Here is a 17250-nt window from a genome sequence, read left to right on the forward strand (position 1 = left end):
GGTGTTAGAAACTAAGGACTCGGATTGTAAAAGGTTTTGCGCGAGCACCTTGAAACTTGGCAATAGTGGAACTTCTCAATTGCGATTGAGAAAGAAAGTGGACGTAGGACAAGGATTGTGCCGAACCACTCTAAATAGCATTTGCATCTCTCCAAACTCATCTCTTCAATATTATTGTCTTTTACCTTTGAGCAAATAAATTGTGATCGAAAAGTAGCTTCGTAAGTACTTAAGGAGTGGCTTAAGTCCGATTGGTGAAAAGCTTGATCAATTTATTTGAGTTGGTGTCTATTGGAAAGTAAAAGCTCCTTATAAATGCTTAGCAATTGAGTTAAGCTCTTGGAAAAATACTAGTACAATAACACTTTTGTATATTGTCTTTAACTTTCGCAAAAAGATTCATTGTTGCTGCAATACTCAATTCACCCCCCCTCTTGAGTAATTGTGCATAGATTCTACATTTTTGTCTGTCTTGAGTCTCATGGTGAAAAAGGCAAACTGTGTAAGGTTTGTAAGAAAAATCCAGTGAGCAAAAAAAGGCAGAGGGTACATGATGAGCGGATAATTTGTACACTTTTTGGCATTATTTTTAGTATGTTTTTAGTATGATCTAGCTAGTTTTTAGTATATTTTTATTAGTTTTTAGTTAAAATTCACTTTTCTGGACTTTACTATGAGTTTGTGTGTTTTTCTGTGATTTCAGGTATTTTCTGGCTGAAATTGAAGGTTCTGAGCAAAAATCTGATTCAGAGACTGAAAAGGACTGCAGATGCTGTTGGATTCTGACCTCCCTGCACTCGAAGTGGATTTTCTGGAGCTACAGAAGCCCAATTGGCGCGCTCTCAACGGCATTGGAAAGTAGACATCCTGGGCTTTCCAGCAATATATGATAGTCCATACTTTGCCCAAGATTTGATGGCCCAAACCGGCGTTCAAAGTCACCTCAAGAAATTCCAGCGTTAAACGCCGGAACTGGCACCTAAATGGGAGTTAAACGCCCAAACTGGCATAAAAGCTGGCGTTTAACTCCAAGACAAGTCTCTACACGAAAATGCTTCATTGCTCAGCCCAAGCACACACCAAGTGGGCCCGGAAGTAGATTTTTATGTCATTTACTCATCTTTGTACACCTTAGGCTACTAGTTTTCTATAAGTAGGACCTTTTACTATTGTATTTTGATCGAAGAATCGGGGTAGCTATCTTTGAGTTTTATGCTATCTTAGATCACTGGGAGGATGGCCTCACGGCCATGCCTAAACCTTGTTCTTATGTATTTTCAACGGTGGAGTTTCTACACACCATAGATTAAGGTGTGGAGCTCTGCTGTACCTCGAGTATTAATGCAATTACTATTGTTCTTCTATTCAATTCCGCTTGTTCTTTGTCCAAGATATCACTTGTTCTTCAACTTGATGAATGTGATGATCTGTGACACTCATCATCATTCTCACCTATGAACAAGGTGACTGACAACCATTCTTGTTCTACAAGCATCTGAGGCTTAGTGAATATCTCTTGGATTCTTTAATCGGAATCCTCGTGGTATAGGCAGGACCTGATGGCGGCATTCAAGAGAATCCGGAAGGTCTAAACCTTGTCTGTGGTATTCTGAGTAGGATTCAATGATTGAATGACTGTGACGTGCTTCAAACTCCTAGCAGGCGGGGCGTTAGTGACAGACGCAAAAGTATCAATGGATATTATTCCGGCCTGACCGAGAACCGACAGCTGAATTCCGCTATGCTGTGACAGAGCATATGCTCTCGCTTTCACTGAGAGGATGGGAGGTAGCCATTGACAACGGTGAAACCCTACACGAGCTTGCCATGGAAAGGAGTAAGAAGGATTGGATGAAGACAGTAGGAAAACAGAGAGACGGAAGGGAAGGCATCTTCATTCGCTTATCTGAAGCTCTCACCAATGATATGCATAAGTATCTCTATCTTTATCTTTATGCTTTATTCGTTTATCACTATACCCATTTGAGTCTGCCTGACTGAGATTTACAAGGTGACCATAGCTTGCTTCATACCACCAATCTCCGTGGGATCGACCCTTACTCGCGTAAGGTTTATTACTTGGACGACCCAGTGCACTTGCTGGTTAGTTGTGCGAAGTTGTGTTTATGCCATGGTATTGAGCACCAAGTCTTTGGGGCCATTACTAGGGATTGTTTATGTTTTGAAAAGTATTGATCACAATTTCGTGCACCAAGTTTTTGGCGCCGTTGCCGGGGATTGTTCTTGTGTATGGACAACTGACGGTTCATCTTGTTGCTTAGATTAGGCATTTATTTTTTTTTTCGAAATTCTTGAAGATGAATTCTAGAGTTTCATGATGATTTGTTGAAATCTGGCTGGCTGTAAAGCCATGTCTAATTTCATTGGACCGAGGTTTCAACTTTTCATCACAAGAGCTTGTTGATTTTCATCAATCTTGCTTTTGGAGCAGTGATTTGCTAAGGCTTGGCTGGCCTTTGGCCATGTCTAGTGTTTTGGACCAAAGCTTTCTTTGAAAGCTTGGCTGGCTGTGAAGCCATGTCTAATTCCTGGACCGGAGTCTTAGACTAGCATTGCACTGATTCCTGGAATTCTCATTAAGAATTTTGATATCTTTTTCCACTTAATTTTCGAAAATAAAAAAAAAAATTCACAAAAACCATAAAAACCAAAAATATTTGATGTTTCTTGCTTAAGTCTAGTGTCTCATCTTAAGTTTGGTGTCAATTGCATGCATTCATTCATGTGTCTTAAGGATCTTCAAGTAATTCTTGATGATTTCTTACTCTGATCTTTGAATTCTTTTGACTTGAGTGTTTATGTGTCTCATATAGTGTCAGTAGTATACAAACTGCTAAGTTTGGTGTCTTGCATGCATTGTTATTTGATTCTTGTTGCATTTTGATTATTAAAAATCCAAAAATATTTTTTTATTTGTGTCTTTTCAAGTCAATAATACAGAGAATTGAAGATTCAGAACATACTGTAGAGGAATTATACAGAAAAAGCTGGGCATTCAAAAATGCCCAGTGAAGAAGGCAGACTGGCGTTTAAACGCCAGCCAGGGTACCTGGTTGGGCGTTTAACGCCCAAAAAGGGTGCATTTTGGGCGTTAAACGCCAGAATGGATACCATTCTGGGCGTTTAACGCCAGGATGGTGCTAGGGGGAAGATTTTGTTTTTCAAATCAATTTTTTTCAAGTTTTCAAAGTTTTTCAAAACCAAATCTTTTTCAAATCAAATCTTATCAATCAAATGTTTTCAAAATTAATTTCTTTCCTTTTTTTAAAGATACTTACTAACAATTAATGATTTGATTGAACATTTTTTGCCTTTTCTGTTGAGGAAGGTTTTATGTTTGAATCATATCTTTTATTGTTAGGCAAGTCATTAATTTTTAAAATCAAATCTTTTTTTTATTGTTTTCAAATCATATCTTTTTAAAATTGTTTTCAAATCATATCTTTTCAATCACATCTTTTTAAAACCAATCATATCTTCTTAACCACATCTTTTTCAAAATAGTTTTCAATCAAATCTTTTTGATTTCTAATTTAAAAATCTTTTTCAAAAATCACTTGATTTCTTTCTTACTTTTAATTTCGAAAATCAATTAGTGGTTTTCAAAAATGTTTTCAAAATATTTTAATTAATTTTCGAAAAATTACTTCCCTCCTTCTCACATCCTTCTATTTATGGAGTACCACTCCTTCTCAATGCACAATTCGAACCTTATCTAATTAAAGTTCGAATTCTTCTTCTCCTTCTTCTTTCTATTTCTCTTTTTCTCTGACACTTCAAGGAATCTCTATACTGTGACATAGAGGATTCCACATTTTCTTGCTCTCTTCTCTTTCATATGAGCAGGAGCAGAGACAAAGGCATTCTTGTTGAAGCTGACCCTGAACCCGAAAGGACCTTGAAGAGAAAGCTAAGAGAAGCCAAAACACAACTCTCTTTAGAGGACCTGACCGAATTCTTCAAAGAAGAAGAAGACATGGCAGCCGAAAACAACAATAATGCAAACAATGCAAGGAAGGTGCTGGGTGACTTTACTGCACCTACTCCCAACTTCTATGGGAGAAGCATCTCTATCCCTGCCATTGGAGCAAACAACTTTGAGCTTAAACCTCAATTAGTTTCTCTAATGCAACAGAATTGCAAGTTCCATGGACTTCCAATGGAAGATCCTCATCAGTTCTTAGCTGAATTCTTGCAAATCTGTGACACAGTCAAGACTAATGGGGTAGACCCTGAGGTCTATAGACTGATGCTATTCCCTTTTGCTGTAAGAGACAGAGCTAGAATATGGTTGGACTCTCAACCTAAAGAAAGCCTGGACTCTTGGGAAAAGCTAGTGAATGCCTTCTTGGCAAAGTTCTTTCCACCACAAAGATGGAGTAAGCTTAGAGTGGAAGTCCAAACCTTCAGACAGAAGGATGGAGAATCCCTCTATGAGGCTTGGGAAAGATACAAACAATTGATCAGAAAATGTCCTTCTGACATGCTTTCTGAATGGAGCATCATAGGTATTTTCTATGATGGTCTCTCTGAACTATCTAAGATGTCTTTGGATAGCTCTGCTGGAGGATCTCTTCATCTGAAGAAGACGCCTACAGAGGCTCAAGAACTAATTGAAATGGTTGCAAATAACCAATTCATGTACACTTCTGAAAGGAATCCTGTGAACAATGGGACTAGTCAGAAGAAAGGAGTTCTTGAGATTGATGCTCTGAATGCCATACTGGCTCAGAACAAGATATTGACTCAACAAGTCAATTTGATTTCTCAAAGTCTGTCTGGAATGCAAAATGCACCAAGCAGTACTAAGGATGCTTCATCTGAGGAAGAAGCTTATGATCCTGAGAACCCTTCAATGGGAGAGGTGAATTACCTAGGAGAACCCTATGGTAACACCTATAATTCTTCATGGAGAAATCACCCAAATCTCTCATGGAAGAATCAAGAGAGACCTCAACAAGGTTTCAACAACAACAATGGTGGAAGAAACAGGTTTAACAATGGCAAACCTTTTCCATCATCTTCTCAGCAACAGACAGAGAATCCTAAGCAGAACCCCTCTGACTTAGCAACCATGGTCTCTGATCTAATTAAAACCACTCAAAGTTTCATGACTGAAACAAGGTCTTCCATTAGGAATTTGGAAGGACAAGTGGGACAGCTGAGCAAGAAAGTTACTGAACTCCCTCCAAGTACTCTCCCAAGCAACACAGAAGAAAATCCAAAAGGAGAGTGCAAGGCCATCAATATGGCCGAAATTGGAGAGGAAGGGGAGGAAGTGAACGCCACTGAGGAAGACCTCAATGGGCGTGCACTAGCCTCCAATGAGTTCCCCAATGAAGAACCATGGGAATCTGGGGCTCAAAATGAGACCATAGAGATTCCATTGGACTTACTTCTGCCTTTCATGAGCTCTGATGAGTATTCTTCCTCTGAAGAGGATGAGTATGTCACTGAAGAGCAAGTTGCTAAATACCTTGGAGCAATCATGAAGTTAAATGACAAGTTATTTGGAAATGAGACTTGGGAGGATGAACCTCCTTTGCTCACCAAAGAACTGGATGACTTGTCTAGGCAGAAATTACCTCAAAAGAGACAAGACCCTGGGAAGTTTTCCATACCTTGTACCATAGGCACCATGACCTTCAAGAAGGCTCTGTGTGACTTAGGGTCAAGTGTAAACCTCATGCCTCTCTCAGTAATGGAGAAGCTAGGGATCTTTGAGGTACAAGCTGCAAAAATCTCACTAGAATTGGCAGACAACTCAAGAAAACAAGCTTATGGACTTGTGGAGAATGTTTTGGTTAAGATTGAAGACCATTACATCCCTACTGATTTCATAGTCCTAGAGACTGGGAAGTGCATGGATGAAACCATCATCCTTGGCAGACCCTTCCTAGCCACAGCAAAGGCTGTAATTGATGTTGATGGAGGTGAACTGATCATTCAAGTGAATGGAGAATCCTTTGTGTTTAAGGCTCAAGGATACCCCTCTGTCACCATAGAGATGAAGCATGAAGAGCTTCTCTCAAATCAGAGTCAAGAAGAGCCCCCACAGTCAAACTCTAAGTTTGGTGTTGGGAGGCCACAACCAAACTCTAAGTTTGGTGTTGAACCCCCACATTCAAACCCTAAGTTTGGTGTTGGGAGGTTCCAACATTGCTCTGAGTATCTGTGAGGCTCCATGAGAGTCCTCTGTCAAGCTACTGACATTAAAGAAGCGCTTGTTGGGAGGCAACCCAATATTATATTTTACATAGTTTCTTTTGTTATTTTATGTTTTTTGTAGGTTGATGATCATAAGAAGTCACAAAATCCATTGAAAAAGCAAAAACAAAATGAAAAATAGGAAGAAAAACAGCACACCCTGGAGGAAGATGTTGCTGGCGTTCAAACGCCAGTAAACCTAGCAGTTGGGCATTTAACGCCCAGTCTGGCACCATTCTGGGCGTTTAACGCCAGAAAGGGGCACCAGACTGGCGTTAAACGCCAGAAAAGGGCAAGAACCTGGCGTTAAACGCCAGGAATGGGCACCAGCCCGGCGTTTAACGCCAGAAATGGCTCAAAACGTGATTTTGAGCAACATTTGGTGCAGGGATGACTTTTCCTTGACACCACAGGATCTGTGGACCCCACAGGATCCCCACCAACCCCACCACCACTCTCTCTCTTCTTCCCCCATTCACCAATCACCTCAATACCTCTTCCCCAAAACCCCTTCACCTATCAAATCCCATCTTTCTCTTCTCCACTCACATCCATCCTTCATAAAACCCCACCAACCTCACCCTTCAAATTCAAACCACTTTCCCTCCCAAACCCACCCAATATGGCCGAACCCCATCTCCCCTCTCTCCTATAAATACCCTTCTTCACTCCTTTATTTTCACACAACCAAAACACCACTTCTCCCCCTCCTTGGCCGAATACACTAAGCCATTCCCTCCTTCTTCATTTCTTCTTCTTCTACTCTCTTCTTTCTTCTTTTGCTCGAGGACGAGCAAACATTTTAAGTTTGGTGTGGTAAAAGCGTTGCTTTTTCGTTTTCCATAACCATTTATGGCATCCAAGGCCGGAGAAACCTCTAGAAAGAGGAAAGAGAAGGCAAAAGCTTCCACCTCCGAGTCATGGGAGATGGATAAGTTCATCTCAAGGGTGCATCAAGACCACTTCTATGAAGTTGTGGCCTTGAAGAAGGTGATCCCCGAGGTCCCCTTTTTACTCAAAAAGGGTGAATATCCGGAGATCCGCCATGAGATCCAAAGAAGAGGTTGGGAAGTACTTACCAACCCCATTCAACAAGTTGGAATCTTGATGGTTCAAGAGTTCTATGCCAATGCATGGATCACCAAGAACCATGATCAAAGTGTGAACCCGGATCCAAAGAATTATCTTACTATGGTTCAGGGGAAATACTTGGATTCTAGTCCGGAAAGTGTGAGGGTGGCGTTCAACTTGCCTATGATGCAAGGAGATGAACATCCTTACACAAGAAGGGTCAACTTTGATCAAAGGTTGGACCAAGTCCTCACAATCATATGTGAAGAGGGCGCACAATGGAAGAGAGATTCAAGAGGCAAGCCGGTTCAATTGAGAAGGCATGACCTCAAACCCGTGGCTAGAGGATGGTTGGAGTTTATCCAACGCTCAATCATTCCCACTAGCAACCGGTCCGAAGTTACCTTAGACCGGGCCATCATGATCCATAGCATCATGATTGGAGAAGAAGTGGAAGTTCATGAGGTTATAGCCCAAGAACTCTACAAGGTGGCGGATAAGTCCTCTACCTTAGCAAGGTTAGCCTTTCCTCACCTCATTTGTCACCTCTGTTATTCAGTTGGAGTTGACATAGAGGGAGACATCACCATTGATGAGGATAAGCCCATTACCAAGAAAAGGATGGAGCACACAAGAGACCCCTCTCATCATGAGATCCCTGAGATGCCTCAAGGGATGCACTTTCCTCCACAAGACTATTGGGAGCAACTAAACACCTCCCTAGGAGAATTGAGTTCCAACATGGGACAACTAAGGGTGGAGCACTCCATTCTCCTCCATGAAATAAGAGAAGATCAAAGAATCATGAGAGAGGAGCAACAAAGGCAAGGAAGAGACATTGAGGAGCTCAAGCACTCCATAGGACCTTCGAGAGGAAGGAAGAGCCGCCATCACTAAGGTGGACCCGTTCCTTGATTTCCTTGTTCTTTATTCTTCTGTTTTTCGAATTTTTATGCTTATGTTTATCCATGTTTGTGTCTTGTGATCATTAGTGTCTTAGTGTCTATGCCTTAAAGTTATGAATGTCCTATGAATCCATCACCTTTCTTAAGAATTGTTCTTAATTGAAAAAGAAAAAGAATTGCATGAATTTTGAATTTTATAACAGTTTAACTATTTTGATGTGGTGGCAACACTTTTGTTCTCTGAATGTATGCTTGAACAGTGCATATGTCTTTTGAATTTGTGGTTCATGAATGTTGGCTCTTGAAAGAATGATGAAAAAGGAGACATGTTACTGAGGATCTGAAAAATCATAAAAATGATTCTTGAAGCAAGAAAAAGCAGTGAATACAAAAAAAAAAAGAGAAAGCAAGCGAAAAAAAAAACCGAAAAAAACAGAGAAAAAAAAAGAAAGAAAAAGAAATAAAGTTGTGATCCAAGGCAATAAGAGTGTGCTTAAGAACCCTGGACACCTCTAGTTGGGGACTTTAGCAAAGCTGAGTCACAATCTGAAAAGGTTCACCCAATTATGTGTCTGTGGCATGTATGTATCCGGTGGTAATACTGGAAGACAGAGTGCTTTGGGCCACGGCCAAGACTCAATAAGTAGCTGTGTTCAAAAATCATCATACTTAACTAAGAGAATCAATAACACTATCTGGATTCTGAGTTCCTAAAGAAGCCAATCATTCTGAGTTCCAAAGGATAAAGTGAGATGCCAAAACTATTCAGAGGCAAAAAGCTAAAAGCCCCGCTCATCTAATTAATACTGATCTTCATAGATGTTTTTGGAGTTCATTGCATATTCTCTTCTTTTTATCTTATTTGATCTTCAGTTGCTTGGGGACAAGCAACAATTTAAGTTTGGTGTTGTGATGAGCGGATAATTTGTACACTTTTTGGCATTGTTTTTAGTATGTTTTTAGTATGATCTAGTTAGTTTTTAGTATATTTTTATTAGTTTTTAGTTAAAATTCACTTTTCTGGACTTTACTATGAGTTTGTGTATTTTTCTGTGATTTCAGGTATTTTCTGGCTGAAATTGAAAGTTCTGAGCAAAAATCTGATTCAGAGACTGAAAAGGACTGCAGATGCTGTTGGATTCTGACCTCCCTGCACTCGAAGTGGATTTTCTGGAGCTACAGAAGCCCAATTGGCGCGCTCTCAACGGCGTTGGAAAGTAGACATCCTGGGCTTTCCCGCAATATATGATAGTCCATACTTTGCCCAAGATTTGATGGCCCAAACCGGCGTTCAAAGTCACCTCAAGAAATTCCAGCGTTAAACGCCGGAACTGGCACCTAAATGGGAGTTAAACGCCCAAACTGGCATAAAAGCTGGCGTTTAACTCCAAGACAAGTCTCTACACGAAAATGCTTCATTGCTCAGCCCAAGCACACACCAAGTGGGCCCGGAAGTGGATTTTTATGTCATTTACTCATCTTTGTACACCTTAGGCTACTAGTTTTCTATAAGTAGGACCTTTTACTATTGTATTTTGATCGAAGAATCGGGGTAGCTATCTTTGAGTTTTATGCTATCTTAGATCACTGGGAGGCTGGCCTCACGGCCATGCCTAAACCTTGTTCTTATGTATTTTCAACGGTGGAGTTTCTACACACCATAGATTAAGGTGTGGAGCTCTGCTGTACCTCGAGTATTAATGCAATTACTATTGTTCTTCTATTCAATTCCGCTTGTTCTTTGTCCAAGATATCACTTGTTCTTCAACTTGATGAATGTGATGACCTGTGACACTCATCATCATTCTCACCTATGAACAAGGTGACTGACAACCATTCTTGTTCTACAAGCATCTGAGGCTTAGTGAATATCTCTTGGATTCTTTAATCGGAATCCTCGTGGTATAGGCAGGACCTGATGGCGGTATTCAAGAGAATCCGGAAGGTCTAAACCTTGTCTGTGGTATTCTGAGTAGGATTCAATGATTGAATGACTGTGACGTGCTTCAAACTCCTAGCAGGCGGGGCGTTACTGACAGACGCAAAAGTATCAATGGATATTATTCCGGCCTGACCGAGAACCGACAGCTGAATTCCGCTATGCTGTGACAGAGCATATGCTCTCGCTTTCACTGAGAGGATGGGAGGTAGCCATTGACAACGGTGAAACCCTACACGAGCTTGCCATGGAAAGGAGTAAGAAGGATTGGATGAAGACAGTAGGAAAACAGAGAGACGGAAGGGAAGGCATCTTCATTCGCTTATCTGAAGCTCTCACCAATGATATGCATAAGTATCTCTATCTTTATCTTTATGCTTTATTCGTTTATCACTATACCCATTTGAGTCTGCCTGACTGAGATTTACAAGGTGACCATAGCTTGCTTCATACCACCAATCTCCGTGGGATCGACCCTTACTCGCGTAAGGTTTATTACTTGGACGACCCAGTGCACTTGCTGGTTAGTTGTGCGAAGTTGTGTTTATGCCATGGTATTGAGCACCAAGTCTTTGGGGCCATTACTAGGGATTGTTTATGTTTTGAAAAGTATTGATCACAATTTCGTGCACCAGTACAAAATTAAAAGAAAAAGCCATAGATGTCTTAGAGGTCCTTTGTACATTTGTATTGTGTTTCATGATTCTGTGGGAATCTCCTTGCAAGTTGGGTTAGCACTTAGAAGTTGAAAGCTTGGTAGGTGACCAAGTCAAGTTCTGGATTGGGGATAGATTTTAGACTTGTCTCGGATAGGAAGGGTAGTTCCTAAGGAGAATTGGTGTTTGTAATCTGTATGATTATAGTGAAATTCCGTCATAGTTGTGATGGAGACTGGATGTAGGCTGCATTATACTTAGCAGCTGAACCAGGATATTTCTTGGTGTGATTCTCTCTCTCTTCTACTCCATTTCTGTTTCTGCTGCATAGGAGACAAAATTAAAAAATATCTCTTGCCTGGTTATGAGATAAAAAGAAAATATCTCTTGGCTAGGTACGGGACAAAAAGCAAGAATATCTCCTCAAAGCGATCTGAAAGGAAGCAAGTGTTACTAAGCGAAAAGGGGCTAAGATTCAACCCCCCTTTTCTTAGCCATTGATAACTATCAATTGATATAAGAGCTTGGTCTTAAAGAGATCAAGCTTTGCAGCTTGGAGAAAAGATCCTGATGGCGAATAACAGTGTCTCAAACCTGGTGTCCGACACTTTGACAGAAGGGCAGTCAAGCAACATACCTCCTCTCTTTAATGGAAAGAACTATACTTATTGGAAGGAAAGAATGAAGATGTTTGTGCAAGCAGTAGATTACAGACTCTGAAAGATAATCCTGGAAGATCCTTAATTTCCAACCACTACAAGTGCTGATGGAGTGGTCTCTCTCAAAGGCGAAGCCAGTTGGACTGAAGAAGACAGAAAAAAGGTGGAGCTCAATGCCAAGGCTATCAACTTGCTCAACTGTGCAATCAGCATCTAGGAATACCGACGAGTATCACGATGCACAACGACAAAGAAAATCTAGGACAAACTTCAAATCACTCATGAAGGTACAACCCTAGTGAAGAAGACCAGAATTGACATGCTAAACAGAGAGTATGAAATGTTCTCAATGAAGGAAGGAGAATCGATAGATGAACTATTTGAAAGATTCAACATCATCATCAATGGCTTGGATGCTATGGGGATCACATATCCTGGATCTGTGCTTGTGAGGAGAATTTTGAGAAGTCTCACAAAAGAGTGAGAAACTAAGGCAATAGTGATATATAAGAGTAGTGGTCTTGATTCTATGACTTATGATGACTTGAGAGGAAATTTACTTGCCTTTGAAAACACATATTTGAAAAAAGATTCAAAAAGAAAAGGAATAGCTCTCAAATCTATTACTAACCCTCTAGATGATGAATCCAGTGATAACTCTTCTGAAAATGAATTTGTTTTATTTGCAAAAAAGAATTCAGGAAAATGGTGAAATTGAAGGAAAGAAGCAAACAAAGCGGCTCACGAAAACCAAAGAAAGACTTCAGTAAAGTGATTTGCTACAACTGCAAAGAGGCTGGACACTTCAAATCCGATTGCCCAAAGTTGAAGAAGGAGGAGAAGCCAAAGAAAGGAAGGAAGAAAAGATTGATGGCTTCTTGGGAAGACTTGGAAAACGACTCAGAAGAAGATGAAGAATTAGAAACCAAGTCTCAACCGTGCCTTATGGCTGATCACGTTGAACAGGTAGTATTTCATAATCCTGACATTGAAGATCTTCATCTCATGATTGATCATCTTTCTGAAAAAACCAGATGCTTCCTAAGTGAAAACCAAGATCTTGAATCACAAATCACTATTCTTAAAGCTGAAAATGGTTTTTTCAAAGATAAATTAAGGGAGGCTGAAACTGCTGTTGAACTTGTTGAAGAACACAAGCAGTTAAAAGCTCAACTTAAAAGATGTGAATACCACCATTCTGTGATCGCAAATCTGAACTACTTTGAGGAAAATGATTGGTTGCATAAAGAGATAAGAAGGCTTAAAGAAGACTTAGCCAACTTTACTCAAAGTTTTGAAAATCTAAATCAACTCTTGACTAGTCAAAAACCTCTTTATGATAAAGCTGGTTTGGGTTTTCATAAAGCCTTAAAATCTGTTAAAAAACCTTGTTTTACCAAATTGGCATCCTCTTCAAATGATACAAGGTTTCAAAACCCAACAAGCTTTAGTAAAACGGCAACTCCAAGGTTTTGTAGATTTTGCAATCGGAGTGGTCATTTTCCCATTCAATGTTTTTTTATTGAAAGAATGATTAAAAATAAATAAAATTGTTTGTGATTACAATGCTTTGGGACAAAGAAGATGGTTTAACGTCAAAGGATCCAAAAATATTTGGATACTTAAGGTCACTTAAGTTTATTTTGTAGGTTTGCCTAGCATCCAAGCGGAAGGACAATATGTGGTACATGGATAGTGGATGTTCTAGGCATATGACCGGAAAGGCAACCTTCTTCATTAAACTTGATGAATATGACGGAAGGTTTGTCACTTTCGGTGATAATGGTAAATAGGATTTAGGATTAGGATTTCTATTAGGATTAGGATTGTTTCTTCATACCAGGTTCAATAAATTATGTTTCTCTTTTACTTTTATTCACTCTGATATTTTTATTTGTATTTGATTGATGTTGCCCAATTGGCTGATGATATTGTCCATGTTAGAATTGACATTTTTATTTAATATAATTTGAGGTATTTCAGATTTATATGTTATGGATTCTTTGGCTCTATCCAAATTATTTTCATTCAAGTAGATTTTATTCCCTTTTGGCTTTGGTTGATTAATTGGTAATTCTTGAGTTATCAAACTCATTGTTGACTAAAAATTGGAATTCTTCAAGAATTAATTCGAGATCCAATAACTCTAACTTTTCCTAAGGAAAGACTAGAACTTGAGGATTCGAATTAATTCATTCACTTAACTTACCTTCATAGTTAGAGGTTAACAAAGTGGGAGAAAAATCTAATTCTCATCACAATTGATAAGGATAACTAGGATAGGACTTCCAGTTCTCATATCTTGCCAAGAGTTTATTTTATGGTTATTTATTTATTTTAATTGTCATTTGAATTACTTGTCATACTTCTTCCTTATTTCCAAAATCCCCAATTTTACCTTTTTCATAGCCAATAATAAGAACATACTTCCCTGCAATTCCTTGAGAAGACGACCCGAGGTTTAAATACTTCGGTTATCAATTTATTTAGGGGTTTGTTACTTGTGACAACCAAAACGTTTGTACGAAGGGATTCTTGTTGGTTTAGAATCTATACTTACAACGCAATTTTATAAAATTCTTTACTAGCAAAAATCCTAACGTCAAAATGGTGCCGTTGCCGGGGAATTGCAAACGTGTGCCTTATTATTGGTTATTGTAAATATTTAAAAAACAAATTTCAGATTTTTATTTTAAAATTTTTATCTTATCTTATCTTATTTTTCAAAATTTTATTTTTTTTAAATCATCTCTTTTTCAAAATATTTTCTTTTTGTTAGTTTTTGTTTTTATTTTCTCTCACTACTATGAACTCTCACCCCTTTGGTTATGAGTCTGGTTACAATTATGTTGCAGGAAGAAGAAATTACAATGAGAATAGGCATCAAGGTTGGAACAATCAAAGATGGGAGGAGCCACAAGGATTTGATCGACCCTCATGGCAACAACCACCTCTAATGGACTATCAACAACCACCACCATATGCCTATGAACCCTCTCCTCAACATGACTTTGGACCACCAAACTCACGAGCCCCTTACCACCAAACACCTTCATATGATCCTAACCCGTACCCACCATACCAACCACCTTATGAGCCAAATGAACCATACACAGAACCACCACCTCAATATACACCATCTCCTTATCATTATCAAGATGAACCACCTTCCTACCATAAACCCTTTCTCCCAACAAATGAACCCTCCTATCCACCCCAAACCTCCATGGAGAAAGCATTTTCCGATCTAAACTCTACTATACAAGCTCTCATCACCTAAATTGGACCACCGAATACCTTCAACAATCAACCCTCAAGCTCTAGTGCACTTCCTTTTCAACTACATAATGATCCACCCATTCCATCACCACCATCCATGGAAGAGCACCCACATCCATCAATCCAAGAGCAAGATGATCTCAGTTATGCTATTGAAATGGAACAAGAGTCAAGGGATCGTCTCAAGGAAACAGTAGATCAATTTTATGCAATCCTTCATCAATTGGAGCAAGCAATAAATCAATTAACTTCTAGATGTTCGGACACTCAAGGAACCCCCATGGCTTCATGTGGACAATCTAATAAAGAACGTAGCATGAAGGAGACATTAGAAACTCCACCATGGTATGATCGTTCATTTTCAATTTTATTTCGTGTTGTTTATTTATTTTATTTTATTTTATTTTCATTGAACCTAGAAGTTTTCATAGCATCTACATTAACATTGCATATTGCATACTGCATAATTGCATAATAAAAAAAAGGGAAAACACACACGCGACGCGGCAGCGTCGCTGACGCGTCTGCGTCACTAGTGCGTTGGGAAGAAAAGAATTGAACAGAGAGTCACGCGAAAGCGTGGCTGGAGGCGCGCCTTTAGCATAATTTGACCCCACGCGACCGCGTCATGTGGAACTTTGGCCTCCCACACGACCGCATCACCCACGCGGCCGCGTGCCATGAAAATCGACGTCAAAAAGGTGCATGGCCGAAAGTTGTGCTGGAATTGGGCTGGACTCGTACTAGAAGCCCAAGCCCTCCCACGCGAACGCGTGCCCCACGCGGCCGCGTCGTCTTTTAAAAATGGCCATCTACGCGACCGCGTCACCCAGATTTTTGGCAAAATGCAATTCAAACAGAGAGTTGTGCGAATGCGAGGCTACACTCGGGCCACTAGCACAAATCAAGTGACGCGATCGCGTGACCTACGCGTCCGCGTCGCCTGACCTTATTGCGCACCACGCAGCCGCGTCACCCACGCGACCGCGTCACCAACGTCGCACACCTTAACCTAATATGCCAAAATATTTTATCTTTTCTTCCCCAATCCTAATTTTTCCTCCCTCCTTTCTTACTTACTTCTTCTTCCTTTCTTTCCCTTCTCATTCTTCTTATCTTTCATTTTCTTTTACTTCATTGCATACTTTCATTCATTGCATTATTTTCTTTGGTGTTAGAATTTTATTTGGGTCATTGTTTTTTCTATATTTTTGTGGATTATTTGACAATTATATATTACTTTTTAAAGGGTTGCTTGCATGTTAAATTTAATACTTTCAAATAGCTTATTTACCGTGCATGCTATGTGTTTGTGAAAACGCCCGTATGGCATTGTGCACTATTTTTAAGATTTCTTTTAATCTACTACTATAAATGCCTGCTTTTCACAAATTCCCTTTACTATTTTATGAATTAAATATAATTGTTAATACAAACGTTATTGTTAGTTTCTCACGACTAACAATACATTAAAGCTTTTGATGCTTGATCTATGCTACTCATGCCCTTGCCGGCATGCTAATAAACATCTTGCATCCAATACTCCCCATGCCTTGCTATATTTCCATCGATGAACTGATCACATGGAATCGCGACCATGTCTTTCATTTACTATTTTCCTTACTTGGCATGATTATCACTCGTACCGCCCTCTTCTTTGCTCTATCCCTTTGACTTCATGTCCCTTTCTCTTTTCCCTTTTTTAGGCTGGCCACCGGGAAGAGTAAAGAGAAAGACTCTACAACGAGCATTGGCTGAGGAACCACAACACCCGCCCACCTGTACATCTCAGCATGCACCGAGGACGGTGCAATCTTTAAGTGTAGGGAGGTCGATACCGATCTCCATGGGTTAGTTAGTCCATTCTCAACACCAATTTTTGTTTTTCATTGTTGCATTTGTATGTTTGATTGCATGTTTGTTTTTTTTGCATATTTTACCACTTGTTCAAAGTAATATTTTCTTTTTCAAGAAACTTTTATAGTATTTCACTAATTTGAATAAAACCTTTTGAAAAACTTGTTTGAAGAAGTCTTATTTTGGAACATGGGTTAAAGCTCGAATACACAAAACCAGTGAGATCTTGAGCCTATTTGATTGGTTGTATTTTATCAACCAATATTTTATTTTTGGTGTATGTTTTTCTCTCTAAAATTGTGATCTTTGTCTTGCTTAATTCTATATTTCCATTGTTTGATGTATGCATGCACTGATATGATTGAGGCCCTTGTTTCACTAAGCTTACATACCCATATGGCCTTACCCTTTCATTATCCTTTGCAAACCAATTTGAGCCTAATATACCCATTTGTTCTTTACTTTAGCTCATTACTAACTCTAAGCGGAAAACAATAATATCCTTAATTTGAATCATTGGTTAGCTTAGACTAGTAAAAGTGCTCATGATTTAAGTGTGGAGAAGTTGGGTTTGAAAATATTTGGTTTGAATAATTGGGTGTTGTATATTTTAGTGAAAATGTGCAAAATAATGGTTGAGCACATATTATTGCATT

General features: G+C 39.4%; 1 non-coding gene across 1 annotated transcript; it reads right to left on the reverse strand.

Annotated features, from left to right (window-relative positions):
* Positions 1-4402: 4402 nt before the first annotated feature.
* LOC130958532 (small nucleolar RNA R71) lies at positions 4403-4510 on the reverse strand. The gene has a single exon (XR_009077647.1). It is a non-coding gene; the product is annotated as a small nucleolar RNA R71 (small nucleolar RNA).
* Between the last annotated feature and the right edge of the window lie 12740 nt (positions 4511-17250).

The sequence above is a fragment of the Arachis stenosperma genome, chromosome 10, assembly GCF_014773155.1.
Source record: "Arachis stenosperma cultivar V10309 chromosome 10, arast.V10309.gnm1.PFL2, whole genome shotgun sequence".
NCBI lineage: Eukaryota > Viridiplantae > Streptophyta > Magnoliopsida > Fabales > Fabaceae > Arachis > Arachis stenosperma.